Raw genomic sequence first — 8,311 nt, 5'->3', positions numbered from 1 at the left:
TTATATTTATTTTATTTTTTAAAAATATATTTTATTGATTTTTTACAGAGAGGAAGGGAGAGGGATAGAGAGTTAGAAACATCCATGAGAGAGAAACATCGATCAGCTGCCTCCTGCACACCCCCTACTGGGGATGTGCCCGCAACCAAGGCACATGCCCTTGACCGGAATCGAACCTGGGAGTCTTCAGTCTACAGGCCGACGCTCTAGCCACCAAGCCAAACTGGTCAGGGCATATTTATTTTTATTTTATTTTATTATTTTAATTCTCCTCCTGAGGATATGTTTTATTGATATTTAGAAAGAGAGAAAGGGGGAGCGAGAGAAACATCGATCAGTTGCCTCCTGTATGCACCCGGACTGGGGATTCAACCCACAACCAGGGCATGTGCCCTGACCAGGAATCAAACCGGCGACCTTTCAGTGCATGGATGACTCTCAGCCAACTGAGCCACACTGGCCAGGACTAAAAAAATACTTCTTATATTGAGAAAAAATATACCTTCATACCTTTGGTTATAATCCTCCCTTTAGTCCTCCCCCAATATGACATGCTAATTTGAAGACAGTTAACTAATCTTTTTTTTCTTCACTAATCTTCTCGAAGGCTGCTCTTTAATAGGGTAATCATGTCCAGTGACTTCAAGCGTTCTTCTCACGTCAGGGCTTCCAGTACCAACTGGGCCATTTCCCCCTGAACTTACTGGTACATAGCTTCTGTAGTTTTCAAGGAACAAAATCACCCCTGCATAAACCTTGAGAAGAAAATTCAGACTCCTTACGGATATGGTGGATGTGATTTTGAAACTGACTTGTACTGCCCTGACTGGTTTGGCTCAGTGGATAGAGCGTCAGCCTGCAGACTGAAGGATCCCAGGTTCGATTCTGGTCAAGGGCATGTACCTTGGTTTCGGGCACATCCCCAGTAGGGGGTGTGCAGGAGGCAGCTGATCGATATTTCTCTCTCATCGATGTTTCTAACTCTCTGTCCCTCTCCCTTCTTCTCTGTAAAAAATCAATAAAATGTATTTTTTTAAAAAGAAAGAAACTGACTTGTAAGAAGAGATGCCCATAGGAAAGGAGTTGGGCGTGGCCCCTTGCTAATAATTCTACAACAATTAATAATCTTCCCTTACATTTATTAAACACGTATGTGCCAGGCACTTCCTACGTGCTTTATGTGTATTAATTCTCTGAACCTTCAGAACAACCCTATGAAATGTGAACTCTTATTCTCAACCTCATTTTACAGATGAGGACACTGAGGCATGGAGAGTAACTTGCTGGAGACATCATAGCAAGTAAGGGGCGGAAGCACAATTCAGGCCCCAGCAGCTAACTACAGACCCCTTGTACTTTCTCACTGTTATTTATTGCTTCCTGCTTGGCCGAGATTTTGAATTTTAACATTTTTACCAAGCAGTCAAGAATACTTCCCTTTTAATCCTGATTTCTGGTCATCTGATAGTGGACAACAGAATGTTATTCCTCTGTATGCAACATTTACATTACATTAGAATGGGACATCAGTCCAGGATATGTCTTCTTCCAGACCCATGGCCTTATGTCAGATGTGTCATTTGGCTTCTGACTTAATAATTTGAAAAAAGGGAGGTCGAATGGGACACTGAGCTGAGAGTTCATAGCTCTAGATGCTTGTTCCAACACAGGCATAACTTGACACGTAACTGTGGAGGATTCCTCAGTTAGAAAATGTGGGAATTGGACTCGATTCCACACTGAGTAAGGGGCCTCCTAATGCTGAAATCTCGTGGCCAGACAAGAAACTCCCCTGCCAGGGATTTCTAGCGCTGTGGCAGAAGGAAAGAGCAAATATACATCTTGAAAGAGGCAGGCTCTCTGGTTCCCTTTAAGTCACACATATAAAATTGAAGTGAACACACTAGTGTCTGTTCCCTGCTTCTGATGTGTGAGGCTGTTGATTGGCAATGGTTACTATGCTTAAGTTTTCAACTGGCTCTATTGCCCCTTCTAAAAATAAGCCACTAGTGTTCTGGCTGAGTCATTTTCATGCATGAATATGTGGAGGAAAGAAGTGGCAAAGGTCATAGAGGCTCTGTGGATTATTTACCTTCTGACCAGACACCACAACTTGCTCTCAACCAGCCCCTCTCTTTCTGTTTTATGTTACGTAAGCTGTATATCTTAAATAGAAAACAACTAAAAACAAAACAAAACATATTCAACAGTATGTTATTATGTTTTAATTTGTTTATATCCTTTTCTCTGCGGGTGGATTGGCCTTGTCCTTAGAACTGGGTTTTGTATTTTTCTGAGGAATAGAAGTTGAAATGGGTTTTTTTTGGTCTGTTTCTTTGTTGTTGTTTTGATAGATTCTGCCTCAGGTTTATTTATACAAATAGCATAGGAGGACACCAGCCCAGGGGTCACACCAGTCATCACATCAGCAGACAGAGCCTCTACCGTAGAGCCTTTGTGGGGGCCTGGGCACCTTTGAGAGCCTGAGCCTGAGTCTGAGCCGCAGCCACAGCTACAGCCTGGGGCTTGGGTTGAGCCTTTGCCTTGAACTTTGGCTGGCAGAGCCCAAGATCCTTAGTGATGCGCACCAGTGTGCTTCCCAAACGTGGGTGAGCTATGTAGGCAAGTTGACTGCTGCCCTTTGGGATCTTGGGCTGGACCTCCTTGGGTTTAACGAGGGCCTCGATAGCCATGGCACGTGTATCATGGCCTTGGTGTTGTTGGCCTGCATCTTCTTGGTGTTGTTTAGCCTTCTTGTTGTGCTTCTTGGCAAAGCGCATGTTCCTCAGGAACTTGGGGTCTACCCCCTTAAGAGATTCATATCTTAGTAATCAGGATTTTTGTTTGTTTGTAAATCCTCACCAGAGGACATTCCCCCCCATTGATTATTTTTAGAGAGAATGAAAGAGAGGGAAGGAGGTAGGGAGAAAGAGAGAGAAAGAGAAGCATTGATGTGAGACACATCGATTGGTTGCCTCCCACATGCCCCAACTGGGGGTCGAACCTGCAACCCAGGTACATACATGCCCTTGACTAAGACTGGAACCCATGACCCTTCTGTGTGTAGGCCAATGCTCTATCCACTGAGACACACCAGCCAGGGCTGTGATTGGGGTTGCTTGAGGCCATTTCTGTGTCATTTTCAGGATAGGTTGTGCATGGTGTGGTTCTTGGACCTGACCATATCTGCACTGAAGCTCCCATCCTAGATAGAATTGTAAAGTGATTCTGCCCAGTTTTCAGATGGTTTTTCTATTTAGTTTTTGGAGATTCTTTCCCACCTTCTGGGATCTCCATTCCCCTCTCCCATCTGTGTGGTCAGTGCCCCATTCTGCTTTCTATTCAAAGCTTCTCAATCTTTTTTTTTTTTCCATACATAGGATTTTATTTTGCACTGCTGCAATAACTTCATTATAGACCAAGGGAGAAAAGGAAAAAAAAAAGGATAAAACCACCACAATGAGAAAATTACAAAAGCTTTTCTACTTTTTAACAGGATTTTCCATCTGGTAGATTTATTGTCATATTCCCTTCAAAATAGATAAAATGCTTACCATATTTTAAAGATTATAGGTTGCCAATGAAAGGAAAATTTTACACAGTCACTGTACATCAAGGTTGAAAAACTGTCCTGCATAAAAAATGTACTGAGAAATCTTGTGAATAAAAGAAAAAATTATTGTATGTAAGGAAAAGTTAGAGTCCTCATAATGTGCCAACTGAAAGTGGACATTCATTCTTCTTGGAGTTGCTTAGGTGGAGGAGTGCTTGCTTCTGCCCATTTCACTCATTATGCTGTGTTTTTACCCAACAGTATTCATTAAGGCAAACAAATCCTTTTCTGGAAAGTTCTTAAATAAATTGTGGGCGAATAGCAAAATTTTGGCATTAAAATAGGTTAACATGCTTGCTAACAACATCAAAAAATTTAAAACCCAGCATCAAAGCAATTCCTAACAATGCTTCAGTAGCTGTAAACTCCAAACAGTTTAGATTTTTTTTCTTAATATTTCACGGAAAACATTTTATTAGCCTTTTGGATAGAAATGGGAATTTATTTGCCGGGAAGGATAATCCCATCACACTTATGCTGGAACCAGCACGTGGCTTCCTCTTCGCTGATTCTGAGTTTGGCCCCTGTGCAGCCTGTCCTGCATTTCTTGTCTGTGAAGCTAAAACCTGGCCTACCCAGCACCACACAGAAGTCCAGGCCATAGATACCAGTGCTTGGGACATATCTGATGATTTCCAGATCAATGTATTCCTAGATCCCAAAACCAAAGTTTCCAGTATCTGAGAAGTTATTTTTTGGTAAATCGTACTGTCGCACCTTCAGAACTTGCTCCAAGATTTCTTCTGCCTCAGCCCCATGGACAGTGCAGTTGACAGGAATCTTTTCATTTCTCCTAATGCCAAAGGATCTGACAGTGTATCTAGCTCTGGAGAACACAGGATTCTGTCCAGTGAGGTCTAGTCAGCATCCAGTAGTCATAGAAACAAGGTCCTGGGTCTGTTGACTATTGAAACAGAGTTTTTAATCAAACAAAACATAATATCTTGGCCTCAGTTGTGTTTTAGCTCCTGAGCCAGGAAAGTGGAATGATCCCACAGAGCAAATCCTTGCGAAATTGAACGATTCAACTCTATGGCTAACATCAAGACCAAATGCTGTGATCAATTACCACTACCCCTACCACCAATCAGTAGTGACCACAACTTTAACTCTATTAGTTACCATGATTAATGATTTTCCCCTCTATGTAATCCATCCTCTGGAAGCTATTGGGAAGCCATCGGGGAGACGGGTCTTTGAGTGTGAGCTACCAATGACTCCAGGCATGGCACCATGTTCTTAATAAATCCTTACTTTCTTGGCTGCAAACTCCTATTCATGTTTTATTGGGCTTTGATGCAGACCAATGGACCCCTTCAGTCAGGTACACAAGCTTAGCCTGATAATTTATTTTTTAAAATATATTTTTATTGATTTCAGAGAGGAAGGGAGAGGGAGAGAGAGAGAAACATTAATGATGAAAAAGAACCATTGATGGGCTGCTTCCTGCATCCCCCTACTGGGGATCAAGCCCAAAACCCAGGCATGTGCCCTGACCAGGAATCAAACTGTGACCTCCTGGTTCATAGGTCACCGTGGCTGGGCTAGCCTGGGAATTTAGAGTGGGGGTGTTGATAGTGGAAAAAGGGCTCTTCCACAAAGTCATGAGAAAAGTATTTGAGTGACCCAGCATAGGAGGATGATGAGTGTAAGATTTATTAGAGTAGAAATAAGAGACTGCCCCAGGTTCCTGGTGTCTCATCCATGGCAGGTGGCTCAGCTCAGTCCCGCTGTGGAAGAAGTTCAGCCTTGTCTTCACCAAGCCCAAAAGAAGGGGCAGGGTCCAAAAATTCTGTGCCATTGGCTCAGCATCTACAGGGTATAATGCAGTTCAGTCCATGCCAAAGCTTAGTCCAGCTCAGTCTCTGTCCCCACCTGGTTAGCTCAGTCTCCATTCCTGGCTGCCCTCCAGCCAGTGCTGCATTGCCATACCCAAGCCCACACTTGGGCCCATGTCTGCCAGCCCCTCAGCAGCTGGGCCCACAGGGTGCTACGGAGATTGAAGGCAAGGAAACAGAGGAAGAAAAGGGGCAAATGCATGCTCCCCAGAGAGGCCTTGATTAAGCTTTGATTATATCACCTTGGGCTTGGGACAGAGCCCACCCTCTTTCAGATTAAACAATCTCTTTCCTAATTCTTTGTGGGCTTGTGTTGGGTCCTCCCCCTAACCAATCCCCGTTCTAGAGCTTCCAGGGTTCTTTATCCAATTCGATCCTTTTCCCAGGCTAGGAACCTCCCCTTTGTGGTTGCCATCTTGGCTCCTACTACACATGCACCCAGCAGAGGAATTTCCCCTTTATTGTTTTTCTCTCTCCCTCAGTAATCCTGGTTAATGGCCTGTTGTCCCCCTGGGAACCCACTTCGGGGATTAAGTCTCCTTGGTGGAGGATGAAGGATGGGTGGTCCCCTGGGGTGTCTGAAGCTGTAACTGCCAGACTTAAGTCTGATTAAGTGTAACTTCCAGACTCAATCAGGCCCAGCCAGTCTAGCTCCCTTCTCTCTTGTTGACTCCTGCCTATGCTAACAGGGTGGATGGTAGGCAGCAGGTAACTCTGAAGTGAGACCTGCAGGGAAGGCTACCATCACAGCCAGGCTTCAGAGATGCCTCATATAACATTAGAGTCAAAGGAGGACAAGTTGACAGGGAGTGATACCAAAAGAATGGACCCTGAGTTCCAGTAGCTCAAAATTTCAACACCAGCTGGATATACAGAGACCAGGAGAGCAAGGAACACTGCCTAGAGACCAGAAGACAGAGAGCAAAGATCACTGCATGGATCCAAAGACCCCATTCACCTTATCCACCTCAATCAAATGGCAGACACACATTTCTCTCCCATATGCTGAATACTCTTCAGGGAGCAGCAGGAGGGGGAGAAGCAAGCTCAAACACTCAGCATTCTAGAGACTGCTCCTGTGGCCCAAGGGAACTGTTTCAATATCCCCTTTAGTCCAAGCTTTCCTTTCAATTAGGTCTGCTGTGTGACTGAGGTCTCGAAAAGTAGGCCAGATTAGGTTTAGACAAATTAAATAAAAATTCTCTGTTTTGCCCTTGCCAATTTGGCTCAGTGGTTAGAGTGTTGCCATGTGGACCTAAGGGTCTTGGGTTTGATTCCTGGTCAAGGGCATGCACCTTGGTTGCAGGTGCGGGAGGCAACCAATCGATGTGTCTCTCACCTCGCTATTTCTCTCCCCTCCACCCCTATCCTTCTCCTCCCCTTCCACTCTGTCTGAAAATCAATGGAAAAAATATCCAGGGTGAAGATTTGTAAAAAAATTCTCTGTTTTTCTGAATCTGTGAGTTAACCTCTAAGTCAAGCCTCTGCCTAGATTACTTTCCGCTTGGCAAAATCCTTCAGGAGGCTCTCAGCTAAATGACCTCCAAACAGAGTTAACCATTCTTTCCTCTTTATTATCATTGCACCCTGTACATATTTATTTATTGTTATTATTTAAATGTTTTTATTGATTTCAGAGAGAGGAAGAGCAACATCAATGATGAGAGAGAATCATCGATTGGCTGCCTCCTCGTACCCGCCCCCCCAGGGGATGGAGCCCACAATCCGGGCATGTGCCCTGACTGAGAATCTAACTGTGTTCTCCTGGTTTACAGGTTGACACTAAACTACTGAGCCACATGAGCTGGGCATCCTTGTACATATTTGCATGCACTTGCACTTGCACACAATTTATACTTCCCAGGTCTGCCTCCCTTACTAGACTGCTCATCTTGAGGGCAGATATGGTGCCTGATTCATCATGACCTTGGGCTAGCACCTTCATCTTGAACCTAGCATAAGACATAGCACTTAATAAGTAACAAGTGGCCCTGGCCGGTATGGCTCAGTTGGTTGGAGAGTCGTCCTATGTATGCACCAGAAGGTCTTGGGTTCGATTTCTAGTCAGGACACATATCCAGGTTGTAGGTTCAATCCCTGGTGGGGGTGCATACAGGAGACAACCAATCATTGTTTCTTCCTCACACTGACGTTTTCTCTCTCACTCTTCCTTCCTCTCTCTCTAAAATCAATAAAAATGTATTTTTAAAAATAGGAAAAAAAGAAGTGACAAGTGTTGACTGAATTACAGAGTTCTTAAAGATGGTGGATTTCAGCCCTAACCCGTTTTGCTCAGTGGATAGAGCGTCAGCCTGCGGACTCAAGGGTCCCAGGTTCGATTCTGGTCAAGGGCATGTGCCTTGGTTTCCGGCACATCCCCAGTAGGGAGTGTTCAGGAGGCAGCTGATCCATATTTATCTCTCATTGATGTTTCTAACTCTATCCCTCTCCCTTCCTCTCTGTAAAAAATCAATAAAATATATTTAAAAAATAAAAATCATCATTCTCCCCTTTAAAAAAAAAAAGATGGTGGATTTCAGAAGTGATGCTTTGGGTCATTGAGACCATCCCCCAAAATCATATACACAAACTAATTGGCATTTAGGAAAATCAGTTTCTTCTTATCTCCATTCCTTTCCCAGAATGACTCTTATTAAGTGTGTCAAATTAATTTCTAAACTAGAATGAATTTTCAATGCCATCCACAATGAAATCTATTTAAAGATTTTTTTTAGAAATGGGCTCCAGGTTGTCTGATGTTTCCTAAAATTCAAATCTACATCTTTCTTATCTATTTACTTAGAAGACTCAAGTAGAGGGACAAATTCAGTTTTGTGGGTTTTTTTGTTGTTTGTTTGTT

The 8,311-nt window shown here is 43.5% G+C and overlaps 1 pseudogene; it reads right to left on the bottom strand.

Moving 5' to 3' along the window:
* Window positions 1-2,441: 2,441 nt before the first annotated feature.
* On the bottom strand, window positions 2,442-3,199 carry LOC102249034 (annotated as a pseudogene).
* Window positions 3,200-8,311: the final 5,112 nt, after the last annotated feature.

Source organism: Myotis brandtii, unplaced genomic scaffold (genome assembly GCF_000412655.1).
Source record: "Myotis brandtii unplaced genomic scaffold, ASM41265v1 scaffold265, whole genome shotgun sequence".
Classification (NCBI taxonomy): domain Eukaryota; kingdom Metazoa; phylum Chordata; class Mammalia; order Chiroptera; family Vespertilionidae; genus Myotis; species Myotis brandtii.
This window is presented reverse-complemented; position numbering and strand designations above follow the sequence as displayed.